Genomic DNA, 13,846 nt, shown 5'->3' on the forward strand with positions numbered 1-13,846 from the left:
GCTCGGATGCAACAACCGATTCCGAATCAATCGGTTCGGCATCGGTTGTTGCGGTCCATACTGGCTCCATTCAGGATTCCGAATCAAGTTGCGAATGGTTTGACCTGGATAGATTGTCGGTGAGATCGTTTTATTTGATTTTTGGGTGTATAGGGTAGTGAGCCTATTTTCACCCTGTTTCTCTTATCATCCTACCCATTTAAAGCAACAGTTTCAGCCGACAGCGAAACAAAAGGAACAGGTAGCTTCTAGGGAGATTGAGGTCGGTAGCCAACCCACCCCACAAGAATATACCATACGGGAACTGGTTTTGAAGAAACCAGCGGAAACTGAAGGAGGGATTGCGCTGTACCTGCAAATGTGAGAAAGAGAAAGGATTGCTCGGGCTGTTTGTTGCGTGAGAAAGAAGCTGGAGATTTTGAGGATACAGTCGTGATTCGCTGGTTGGACACTTTTTAGCTGGACTGCTTTTTAGTTGGACCTCCGCTAGTTGGACCATTGTCCAACTAGCATCTGGACGCCAAAATCTCATGTCAAATTTACTTTGACAATCAATCTGACAATATTTAGAGATGTGAACAGATGCATTTACACCGCCAACATCTCCTTTGGAGAGTTTTTGACATTTGTCAGTCAGTCCAACTAGCGAATCAAAATCGTTAGTTGGAAAAGTTTGTTTCCCAACCAGCGAATCACGACTGTATCTGAAGAAGGTTTGGAATGGGACGAAAAATGGATAAGCAAGTATCAGTCACTCGCGTAAGTAGGAGATGAGGAAGGAAATAGAAAAACTGGAAAACTACAGACATATTCTAATTTATATATACAAAAATCAAAAACATACACTAAATACGCGTCGATTTCTTACCTCATGTAAGGAATCGAAAGTCTTATTGTAATGTTATAATCCATTTGATACAAACATTACAGTAAGGCGGGGCTGGTTGATGGAACGATGACCTCGGAACATGTCTGGCGCTGTACACGAAATGGGTCATCGGAAAGTCAATTGAGCTAACACCTACCTAAATCCTAGAACCAAGTTATTTGCATGGATATGTTAAAATACATGCAAACATCTTTTTTCTGTAAATCACTACCAGCTAGTGGATGGTTAACACACATACACAGTGGTAATTTCGTGTTCAGATAGTTCGTGGACGGAAATGTCATTTGAAAATTTGGGTATAAATGAAAAGTAGTCGCGGTCTGTTTCGGAATGTGAAGTAAACACTACCAGAAAAAAATTTGCAAAAAAAATTGCAAATTTCAGTACTGTTATTTCCTACATGTCCGTCAAAATGCATTTGGGGTGGAAAGTTGCTACTTTTCAATTTCGTTTTCACGTAATTGAAGAAATTCTTTTGACAAGTCTTGATTTCGTTCTCGATTTTACGATTATATTCTTCATGTGCAGTTTTAATGGCTATGTCGAGTTGGGAACAAAACAGTTGGGGCATAACACCCAACGCGATACGCAACTGACAATAGTGGATTTGCTCCAGTAGCGAAAACAGATATACCAACGACAATATCGTTATTTGGTACAGCCTGATCATATCACTTGGGTGGGCACCCCACCATGTTCCAGTTATTGTCCGAAGAAAATTGATCCTTTGTTGGCATTTCTGTTTCAGATACCTAATGTGACAGGTACCTTTAGAGTCGAACCAGACCCCGAGATATTTAAATGTGAAGACCTGATTGATCGTTACATCCATTAATAGAACACTTTAACCGTTGTCTTCCGTTTTAATTCCACTATGATGTGGAATTAAAACGGAAGACAACGGTTAAAGTGTTTAATATAACATTCCACTAAGTCGCTCAAAACAGTGCATTTGTTAAAGCATTAATAGAAGCTGGAGCTGCGCCAGCTCTGTTTTCTCCGTGGAGAATTCGATACTCAGCTGGAAGGCCCAAGCAGACAAATTGTCCAAGGTATCTTACAATGGTCCTTGCAAATAGACAGATTTGGGACTTGTAATAGAGATCATACTGTCATCTGAAAGCTGCCTTAGTGTGCAGAAATTGTCAAGACATTCATCAATGTTGATGACATAGAAATTGTTTTAAAAGGGGCTTTGACATGAGCCCTGGGGAAGGTCCATGTAGTTAATTCGTGATGTCGATAAATCACCCTGTGAAAAATGAATGTGCTTTTCAGAGTAGTTTTGCAAAAAGTTTTTTTTTATAATCGGTGAAAGACCATGTTGATGCAGCTTCTCAGAAAGAATGTTGATAGAAAATGCATCAAAAACCCCTTTAATACCCAAGAAAACTAATGCAATCTGCAACGCAAAACAATCGTTCGTCCCTTTGTCTTTGCGGCAGCTAAATTGTGTATCTAACAGTAAGCCATTTGCCTCGAACCAATTGTCGAGGCGAAACAAGGTCATTTTCTCGAACAACTTCCTGATACAGGAGAGCATTGCAATCGGTCGATACAAGTTTTCGTCGGAGACCGGTTTTTGGATAGTGATGACCTTCACTTACCTCCAGTCACGAGGGACAATGTCACCCTCAAGAAACTTGATAAATATCAACAAGCGTCTCTTGGCGGAGTCTAGCAGATTGTTGAGCAAGTTGAATTTGATTCTGTCTGGTACTGGAGCTTTATTGTTACGCGATAAGAGAGCATGTGGGAACTTCAGGGACCCTATCGAAAATGGTGTTTCGTTCGCGCTATCGTGAGGGGGCGCAGTGCGGTAGATCTTCCAGTAGTTCCGGTGCGGAATCCGGGCAAACTTTTTTGGCGAAATCGAATATCCAACGGTTTCAATATTCCACACTTTCGTTAGTACTGTTTCGGTTTCGCATGCGCCGGGCCGTGCCTCAAAAAGTGCTCGTCATTGTCACGTCACTCTCGCGTTAATCCATCAACGAACCGGTGCTAGTATGGCCACGTTTCTTGGCTTTCGGCAAACTCTTTATTCGTATTTCTATTGTCTATCCTGAGATAAACTAGCGTTTCGTCGATTTGTTGCTATATGTGACACACATGAGTGCGAACGAAACAAAAATAAACGTTAAACCGTTTTTTCGCTTGCACTAATACAAAGTGAACCTGCGCGTAATTCGGCGCACGGCTTGGTGGCGCATGGCTAAAATGTCACGATGTGGATTTTAGAAAAGATTCGCAATAACATCGCGTATAGCTAGGGGGTGGCCCGTCGTCCCGGAAGGTCTTGTACTCGGCGGCCTTCTTCGTCACGTCTGAGCGCTCTTTGTCCTACCATGGGTTGAGAGGACGCCCGCGAGAGTTCACGTCTGGTAGGCGTTGAATCGCGGTATCGAGAATCAAGCCAGCCAGGAACCCGAGCTCTTCCTCCGGAGGAAACTCTGTCGAGATCTCGATTTTATCGGATATCGTGAACGTGTAGCTCTTCCAATCAGGCTCTCGCATTTTCGCAATGCACACGCTTACATTACATTCACATTAAGTCAGGTTCGTTTATGCAAATGGCATTGTGGTACATAGATGTTTTCAAATGTGTGTAGTGCGAGATACATGCGTTGCACATCTAAATTTTTTGAAATGGTTCAAAATTTCGAGTGGGTAATTACCCACTCGGTTATTTTCGAGTGGGTAATACTACCCATACTACCCACACTTTCCGCCGGCCTTGATTGAAGATACCTCCCCATTAGTCAATATTATCATGCGGGCTTCAGTATCCACCAAAGAAGGTTCTATCGCAGGGAATGCAACGAAATTGAAAAGAATGGAGTGATTGGTATTGGTATCAATAATCAATAAACACATTTTCGCTAACCCGTTAACAAAGGGTGTTTCAAATGAATACAAGCTGTTATCAGGGAGTTTTCATTTTCACTTACACACGCCATGTTTAAATGTTTATCAATACGAGTAGAAATTACTCCGAATCTTTCTACCCACTCGGGAAAAAAAGTATTCCGCCGGCCCTGTCTTCAACGACCCACATAGAACGATTTGAATATTTCTCCAATGGCAAAAATAATGACGGTAATGACGGTCCTTTTCAATACAAACAATATCCATCTAATACAACCGGCCCTTGGACGGTCTACTTCCGGACCAAAGATAAGCCATTTAACATCATCCATAAATCGCGTGTTCTAACTGAACAACACTCGGCCGTATATGAATAAGTATTTGTATACGTACCCGCCCGGGAAGTAGAGATTAATGGTATAGTCTCCGGGAGGGGCCTTAATTGCGAAATATGGAATTGGCTCCTTCCAGAACACTTCGCTTCAGTCAGTGAAAATTCTGGTATGCAAGCAATTGCGTTAAGCAACAATCGAGGGGTATAAGAAAACAACTTATTTTCCATTGGCCTCATTTCATGCTTTTCGCCAGATCTGTTCTTCCAAACTTTTTTCTTTTGAAAGGGGCTCGTCTAGGTGTTCGCCTTTTTGTGCATGAACTACCGACGTTGCAAACAATAGGGTTATATAGTTACCCATTTTAGAAACAAGGCAAGGAGCGGAAATTGCGGAGAGAATTGTGAAAATGTTTACTTCTGTGGAGACTCCGCATGAACTGTTGACATATCGCACATATAAATTAGACAGGGAAAGCATTCTTTTGAGTTCCACTCCCAGGAGAAATGCTAAAGAGGGCTACGTCAACGGCCACGACTAATTTCGACGCTCACTAGAGAGAGATTCTGACAATCCCACTGAGGGAGCATCTTGTAATGTGGCTATGAATTTTCGAAAGAGGAGAATCATTTCCTCTCCTGAGCTTCCTCGTGAACGCCTGAAAATGTCCCTTGGTGGGTGCAGTTGCGAAACCGAAGTAAGTGCGTCACTCCTATTATTTTGCTAAGTTTATCACAATGTATTTGCATTATAGAAAATCTGGTTAACTTGCTTCCATAATTTTAACATTATTCGTCAGAGCCGCAAAAACATTATGTAGGAGCGTTTTAGAGATCAAAATGTGTTATTATTTCAATCGGATTACCCTTTGTTCGGTACCAGGTATTGAAGTTCTCGCTTGCCAAATCCGGATCAAAGGCAAAGACTTATTGATATTGTTTCTATACTCATCGCATCTCAGCTGGTTCTAGGTGACTTCAACTTCCACGGTATGCCATGGGCTTGTATTCACGATGATAACCGATCTATCTTAATGTATAATATTCGCGAAAATTTCAATATGACCAACTTGCCTACGATGGAAATGACACGATCGCCAACTTCACCAGCTCGGCCTTTTTTTTACGATGGAGAATACATTTACGTACTTGCCCAGTACACGTGCTATTAGTAGATGCCAAGCTACCACACGGGGTGTACTGGGGGTGTGTCGGGCTCTCATGGTGACGCCGCCATTAATGCCGACTAAACTCCATTGGGCTCCGCCATTGTTCCCCCAGGGACTACCTCTCGGTATTACTTCTGGGGGGATGGCTCTACTTGATGTACTTGCTCACTCTCGCTCACGCGTTCATACGTCCTGTATGAGGCTGACTTGGATGCTCACCCTATCACTTGGTTCACTCTCAATCGTATCACTCTATTACACCCCTGTCGCTCCCTCTGGCATCCCATGTGGGACATTTTTCTTAGGCCCCACTTCTGACATAACATGCGAGGCTGACTTTTGTGCTCACCCTTTCGCTCCTCTGCCACACCACGAGGCATCGATAGCTAAGTCCCAACATACTACACTACGACCCTCCCATCTTGGCATGAGGCAGTCCACATATACACTCGCTCTTGTGCCTTGCTTCGGGGTGGCTGGGTTTACCCCTTACGCGGTTGCCAGTCGCTGCGCCAAACCTGCCTCAGCATGAACAGACCATTCACTCACTCACTTTGCGCTCGGCCTTTTTCGCTCCAACTAACCAATCACTAGTTAGTCGTGCCCGTCGTCTGATGCTCGGTGCGCCCAATTCCCTGTAGCCTACAGGCAATCTGGGTGGTTGCAGTCGAGACTGCGTTCCACTTCTCCACCGATTGGCACATCCGCTGAATAAGGGTATCAGGGGTTGTGTCCCAGCCGCAGACGTCAAGCATTGCTCTTCTTTCGACGTCGAAACGAGGACCATTGGGGGGAGACCTCATCAAACCACCTTTAGCAAAGGGGTTCGGCACCTCCGTTTGTTTGTTTTTATTATTTTTCACGTCGCTCATTGATCCCACGAGTAGCGCGAGAAAGAAAGGTCCGCCACGCCAGATCTCCGCATTAATGTCGTAAGGGACGCTTACTGTGGGGGTTGCCCAGGTACCCCACAGGCTCCGTTAACGATAGAGCATCTTTTTCACCCCCTCGATCACTCATCCCTCGGCACGGGTCGCTTCACGCCTTGGACATGGGGTTATGACCTTTTTTGCTTTACGTGGTGACCGCGGCCCAACCATCCTCCTTTACCAGGGCTTTGGACCTGTAGCTCTGGCTCTCGCTCGGCCTAGCGAGTTAGATTTATCATTGTACTCGACCTCGCTACATTTAGTGTGCCCATTGATTCAAAGAGTTACGCGTCCACTATATCCGAAACAATCGACTTTAAACAAGGAATTCCTCCGGTGGAAGCGTACAACGTTTTGACTGGCTTAATTCAGACGAAACGAAAAATCGCTCCAGATTACCAGATACAAATGATAGTTGAAGTTCTTTCACATTGCTTCCTTCCAGGTAATGAGCAGGCGGACACTTAGGTATTAGAAGGAGATATTTATGAAAGATCGCGTAGCTTTAACGAATTTTTCAGTATATCTTGTCAGAGGACGCTTGAAAATTTATCAAATTTCGTGGGGCAATGAAAGTTTTAGAATCCGAACGGTATCAGCAAACCTTGGTTAAAGGGGATGGATGAAGGTCGGGAATTCCTTTGGGTGATATATCGGGCCATGTCCAATCATGGTATGTTGTATGCGCATCTTCGGAGTATTGGGGTCGGGGAGAACGGTCTCTGCACTTTTGTTCTAGCGCCAGTTATCCGATCCTGTATGTCTCTCATACACGTATTTTTAAACCCCCCATAGATATCCGAATTTAGGCTGTGAACCATTTGGTGAAATTTTTAACTTTTAGTTAAAATCTGACACTTCGAAAGTTATTTGCAAAATAACCCTACTCTGGAGCATGGTTAAAATTGACAGAGCGATAGTTAAATTTGACAGCTCGATGGTTAAAATGTTGCCCATGATGCAGAATAAAATGGTGGAATCATTTTCTGTACCATATTGAGGTTGTCAATATTCTTCAATACAAAATTAAGGGATAAAGATGGAAACGATAACGTGTTGTGTTAAGATTTGTTTGGGTTATTTCATGATGTGGATGTTTACTTTTCGAGGCTATAACTGTCATACTTAATGTAATAAGAAAAAAACTAATTTTCAAAATATCGACAAATGTTCACACCTCTACCATCTTGTGGTTATCGCAGCTGTCAATTCTAAATAACTATCCATATGTCAACTTTTGAAATGGTTCGCTCTCTCGGTTAAATTTTTCCATTCAAGAGAAAATAACTTTCGAACTGTCAAATTTTAACTAATGGTAAAAAAAATCGCCAAATGGTTCACAGCCTTAGTTATCTCTTCTCTTTTGGTTGACAGGCTAACAGCAACCTGGAAATCTGATTCCAAGAGTTCTCAGCGGATCCAAGGAGGCCAGTCGGCGATCCGGTTCATGATGTCCGGAAAGTGATTTTCTCTTTGTCAAAAAACTGCAAGTTTAATATGAAATTGTTGTACATCAAGAATTTCAGGCGCATGCATTTTGTGCGCGAGACACTACGTGATTAATTTCAGGTTGTGGTTTGTTCCGAACTTTCGAGTGGGTAATTCCCCCCTCGGTAATTTTCGAGTGGGTAGTACTACCCATACTACCCACGTATTCCGCCGGCCCTGGGCCGAGTTTGGTAAAACAAGTTAAACACGTCAAATGTATCAGTGGAAAACTTTTAAACTTTTTTGGACTTAGTTTTGGCAGCTTTAGTAAACTTTTTACCAGTACTCGCTGATTTTTTTTTCCTCCGCCAGCGTACGCTTACGTTTGATTTCATTTTTCTGCTCCTCCAATACTGCTTTTATTGGGGAATCGGTCAAAATTTGAGTCGATCGGCGTTTACGACCTTGTCACCAAGGATGCAAAATGCCTACCTTTTCTGCGGCTGTAATTTTTCTGCCTACATTCTCATTTCTCTTTCGACGCTGCTGTCGTTCGCTAGTGCAGGACGCCCAGCGCTGTACGGCAGTCTGTAAGCAAAGCAGTAACATGACAAAAAATACAGTACAGCCACCAGACGCGAGCGGTACAGCTTCTCCTTCCTTATTTTACACTTTTTAATATTTTTAATCTATTCAATATTTTCAATCACAAACGACGACAATGAATACGGTTCGTTTACGCCACGACCGGCATCAACGCTTTCGTGTGCGGGCCTCCCCCTTTGACTATGCAGAGAAAAGTGTACAAAGCGAGAGAACAAACTTTACTACGCCACACTCTCACCGAGCAGTCGGAGTACAGCAGCAAAACAGAAATGTATTCTACTGCTGTACGGGAAAATGTACTCGGTTTGGCTACCGTTCTGGCAAGAGCTGTAGTGATGCGTCGCTGTAGCGGGCTGTACGGTTTGTGCAAATGAAAATATATACCGAAAAAATGTAGTTTACCGGTACGGTTGGCATCCCTGGCTCTGACAGTCAGGCTGCCCTGAAAGCGCTTAGTTTGGCAGATTCGAGATCGAAACGAACCTAGCCTTTGAAATGCTTTCTACCTTCTATGGGTACCTGGTCATTCCGGTGTTACTGGAAATGAATGGTCGGACGAATTGGTTAGAGCTGGTGCTGCGACTGACTTCGTTGGTTCAGAACCAGTTCTACCATCCGAACATGCCAACCATTGGCGTAGCTTGCAAACTTGCGTTCAAACAAACACTTTTCTGCCTGATGTGAGTTCGAAAATGTCAAAGAATTCGCTGCTTTTTCCCAAGCATAATTGCAGTATTCTAGTCAGGGCACTGACTGGTCATTGCAAACTCAATTATCACATGGCTACTATTCAGCGCGCTGAGTATTATTCATGTGATCTTTGTGAATCCGATTACGGAACATCATATCATTTGATATGCAACTGCCCTGTAGTAATGCAATTACGAATCCGGATTTTTGGTTCTCTATACATAGATGAACCTGTACAGAGAGCTGAAACTGAAGGATATGCTATTGTTCCTAACCCAGTGTGGTAATGAGCTATAGTTTTAGCCGTATTTGAATGACAATATCCCCTCGGGGGTGTTGATATATCCGCTCACTGCTTAAATAAAAATTCTAAATCCCTCCGGGGGTTGGAAGTTTTATTACTGCTATTAAAGCACCTACAGTTCTTCCAGCATCCCTCCGGGGGTGCAGGATGCTGTTTTAATTGTTCTGTGTCGTTATTTTCCTTACCCCTAACCTTGCCACATCCCCAATCCTTCCCATCAGGAAAACGATGCAAAGACGATTCTTGGCAAGGCACTAAACTCCGATCAACATGGGGAACGTGGCATTTGAGCCAGACGCTACTGATTCCTGATTAGTTCAATCCCTTTGAGAAAATATCATGGAAACGATCATGTAACACAATCGCTATCGTAAATAACGCGGGCTCGTTTCAGCAGGTTGCCATGTGTCTTTGGCTCCTTGTTGTTAAGCTGGAAATCATTGGAATCAATAGAAATCACCTTTCTAGCGCTTACGAGCTCTGTATAACGAAGAAAATAGTACTTTTGATCGTTACGGAAAGAAGTTGCCCGTTCGACGCAGGGATCGTAAGTTAAAAAGAAATTCACACCGCACTCTCCTAGAGGAACACATAAAAAAATTTGCGTTGCGCTGGTTTATGTTATATATGTTTTATTTAGCTATATGATCTTATATTCGAGGAAGTTTCGGGAGATCACCCAGGTTTGTTGTGCGGGGGAAACAGCACCAATCGAAAAAAATCATATTGATTAGCTCATAGAGAATTTCGTTAAACCGGAAGCAGCCATCTTGGATTTCAAAAGAGCGTCAAAAATCAATTTCTGGCACCCACTCTTCAAGACCATTCCAAAAATACCCTTATTGTTGAGGCGCGAGCCATAAGGAGTCTTCCAGACCCGTCTGTCCCATCTTTCCAAAAATCTTTTCTCTTTTGCATTTAAAAATATTTTTGCTAAAACCGTGTTAATTGCGAAATCCGTGCAAAAAAACTTCCAAAAATATTCTTTCACGCGGATTTTCCAATTACGCGGCTTTTAACGCGGTTCGTATCCCCCGCGTAAAAAACCTGGGTGTTTTGTTTGTTGTTTGTTTATTTATTAAGGCTTTAACCTCGAGGGTCATTCGCCTTTTTGAAAATAATGTACATTTCAAAAATTACAAATTCAAAATTTCATTCAAAATAGATATCAAAATATATATAAACCATCGAACATTATTTTTGTCGACTATCCTGGGTGCACTGCTTTCCGTTTCTTGTGTTGACTTTCTTTCTCGGCGGTGAGCGATGGTCGGGTGTACCTTCTGCTGCTTGCTGATCAATCTGTCTGCCTTCCCCCTCGCTTGTGTTTGTGTCCATATCGTCATCACTAGAATGGTTGTCGCTGTTAGATTTTTGGTGCTTTTTGTGTTTTCGAGTGACTTTGATATAGCCGTCTTCTTTCTTGTTTATTTCATCCCTGCGTACGGTGAGTATTGGCTTTGGGATGCCGTGGAATATTGTTTGTCCGGCATTCATTTGTTGGCCGGCTGTTTGTTGTGTATCAGCAAATGTTGAAGGCTGTTTGGTAGTGGTGGTTGAAGATGAGTTTTCTTTAGTTGTTTTGGCGCATGGCTTACCGTAGTGTGCAGTCTGATTACAGAACTGACACGTGGGCGCCTGCCCAGGGTATGTGCATAGGGTTCTTTGTATGTAGTTAACACCTTGAGATGATCTGCCCTCGAAAGTCAAGTAAGATGGTATAGGTTGGTACAGCCGCATTCGCACAACCCGAACACCGTTGAGAATGCCAGGGAAAAAGTTTCTCCAAGTGTCGTTAGAGACGGATTCCACTTCTCCATACTTCGACATGAATCTTTTAATATAATCCGTGCTAGTACGAGGTGCCAGATCATGGAGGCGAATTTCCGTTAGATCAAGGTCCATATACACGGGGATCTTGGTTTTGACGTTTTCATATTCGACGTCATGTTGCATGTTGTTCTTTGCTACGAAGCTTTCTGCCTCGGCTAAGGAGTTGAACGTTATTAGTACTACATTCCTGGTGTGGTGAAGCTGGACGTGTGATATCTCTGTAAGATCAAGTTCCATTTTCACCTTGACCAATTGTTCCACCTCGCGCACTGAAGGTCTAAGACGGGTTTGCGAAAAATCAATCGCGATTGTGTTCTCCCGTAATGGGCGAAATTTATTTTGTTGTTCACTCATTTCACTCGCAGTTAGCTGCAACGGAACTTTCCTGTGTCTATATGCTACACGTACACGTTAGAGCGGCGCGGCGCGGGTAGTATTTTTTGTTTGTGTGCTGTTCGCAAGCAGGTCGCTTTTTGGCTTCTGATCTGTACGAGATGAGGAAGCAGACTGTACCTGGGTGTATAACTGCAACGTTTTTGACTTGATCTGCACACGGTACCTCAGAATCAAAGAACTGCAAGGGACGAACCCCGGTTGTTATTCGTTTCTTCGTGAAAAGAACCATTGCAGTTTTGTTTGGATTAACTGATAATTTAACTTGTCAACGCCACTGTTCGATCGCTCTTAATGATTGTTGCATTAAGTCAAAAATTGTTCCGTTGGAATGCAGCAACTAATACTTGATAATCGTCAGCAAATCCGTATGTTAGAAAGCCAGATTCCATAGCAAAAGTGACAGAACGCCACCCTGAGGATAGCCGCAATTGATCAACTTATCTCTGCCTGTCTTAGTGACGAGTAAAAAGTGCGATTACTAAGCAATGCGTTTATCCAACCCGAGACACACGCGTCGCTTCCAGAATAGACTGGAAGGACACATTATTAAAAGCACCCTCAATATTTAGGAATACATCTAAGCTAGATTGCTTGAGCGAGAAGGCCTTTCCAATGTTGTAAACAACATCGTGAGGCAGAGTGATCGCGGGTTTCCAACATTGATATGCATATTGTATTTTGTGCATGTGATGATGTGATGATCGAAGATCCGTTCCAAAGGTTTTAAAAGAAAATAACTTAAGCTGATAGATAAAAAATTCTTGGCTTCTTCATAGCTTGAGCGCCCCTCTTTGGGAATAAGTCTAATAGTTATCTTTCGCAAAGCTGTAAGCAGCATACTTGACTGATTCAGTGATAACCAATGGGCGTGCTAACGCTCACGAGTTCGAATGTGAACATTGTTCAGCTCCGTATCCATACAACCTGGGAAGTGTGCGTCGAAGAGACAATTAAGAATCGACAGTCAGAGTAACTGTGACAGCATAGAGATCGCGAGCTGTGAGAATGCATGCACGAGGCATTTCACGTGGATTAGTCAAGCCTGTTTTATTGTGTACAATGAAGGCAGAGTTGAGTAACTTTCCAGTGTAGAAGTTTCCTTTATGAAAGTACAGCTCTTGAATTGATGCTATAGAACTATTGATGCTATTTACCTTCCTTTATAAGTCGACATATATTTATAGTTGCTGTACGTTTGTACTGGAGATTGATTTGTGCTATTCTAACAATTGTTGATGAAGAGTTCATTTGATTTACAACATATATTGCAGAGGACACCAAGCAAGTTGGGATGTAAACGCTTGTAGCGAGCCATATCAGATTTAAATGGGACACGATCATAATTAGATTCCCACACTTCTGTTCCGTGTCATTCACATTAAGCTGTAATTTTTGCGTTTGTGAACAGTTTTGTCGGTTTAGATAGGTGTAGAATTGACCTTCCCCGGATAACCGCAAAGAATCCAAAAGCACCAGCAACTCTTGCTGTGACGGATAAGCCGAATGAGTATTGTTCTCTGCCACAAACAACAGGAAGTAGAAAGTGAAGCATCAGTAAAGCGGCATACTATGCGGAGCACACTGCGGTGTGTTCCGGATTTCCTGGTAGGTCGCGAAGAATCCAGTTATTCGTCACCAAAGTTGCTGGGGAGGCTCCAACAATGCAGCTTATCTCTCTTTGCTCCTGTAGGTGCAGCCAACGATAGCGCTGGAAACACGAGTTTAAAACAAATAAATTCAGTAAAAAATCATAGTTAAAAATATCCGTTGTCTCACCTGATCTGGAGAAATTGATGTTAAACCTGGATGTGCGGAGATCGTCCCCAAAAACCGGAGTCTCCAGGTCAAAACCCGAGGCAACCATAATCGAATCTCTGTTTCTTTATTCACAGATTCCATTTCCAACTTCAATATTGTGACGGTTTTCAATATTATATGAAGGGCAGGTTTTGGGAAACCGTGCTGGATTTAAAAATCCTATTTTTCAGAGGGTAAGTGAGGCCCATCGTTTCGAACAGACGTCCCGGGAACGGCAATACCCTTCGGGATTCACCTAAAATATCTAGTTTCAATGAGTGTTCGTTCCCAATTCTGCAACGCTTCACACTAGAGTTCTGGAGCTAAACTGTTGTTTGACTGTGCCTTCAAATCAAAGCAAAAGACCCGGAAGAAACATCATTCACGAGGGATCTTCTTGCTTCAGAGAACTTCACGGCCACAGTATTTAACCATGAACGAAATTATTTTCTGGTCCAAACTCTCGTTTCTAATATGGTATATAAATTCTTTATCGCTTCAGATAGTATGGTATACGCGCCAAAAGAGCTCCTTTGACGTCTCGAATAACAATTCAGATGGGAGTGCCGAGTTCGATGATATCCATTCCGGGTAGTACAGCACATT

The sequence above is a fragment of the Topomyia yanbarensis genome, chromosome 2, assembly GCF_030247195.1.
Source record: "Topomyia yanbarensis strain Yona2022 chromosome 2, ASM3024719v1, whole genome shotgun sequence".
NCBI lineage: Eukaryota > Metazoa > Arthropoda > Insecta > Diptera > Culicidae > Topomyia > Topomyia yanbarensis.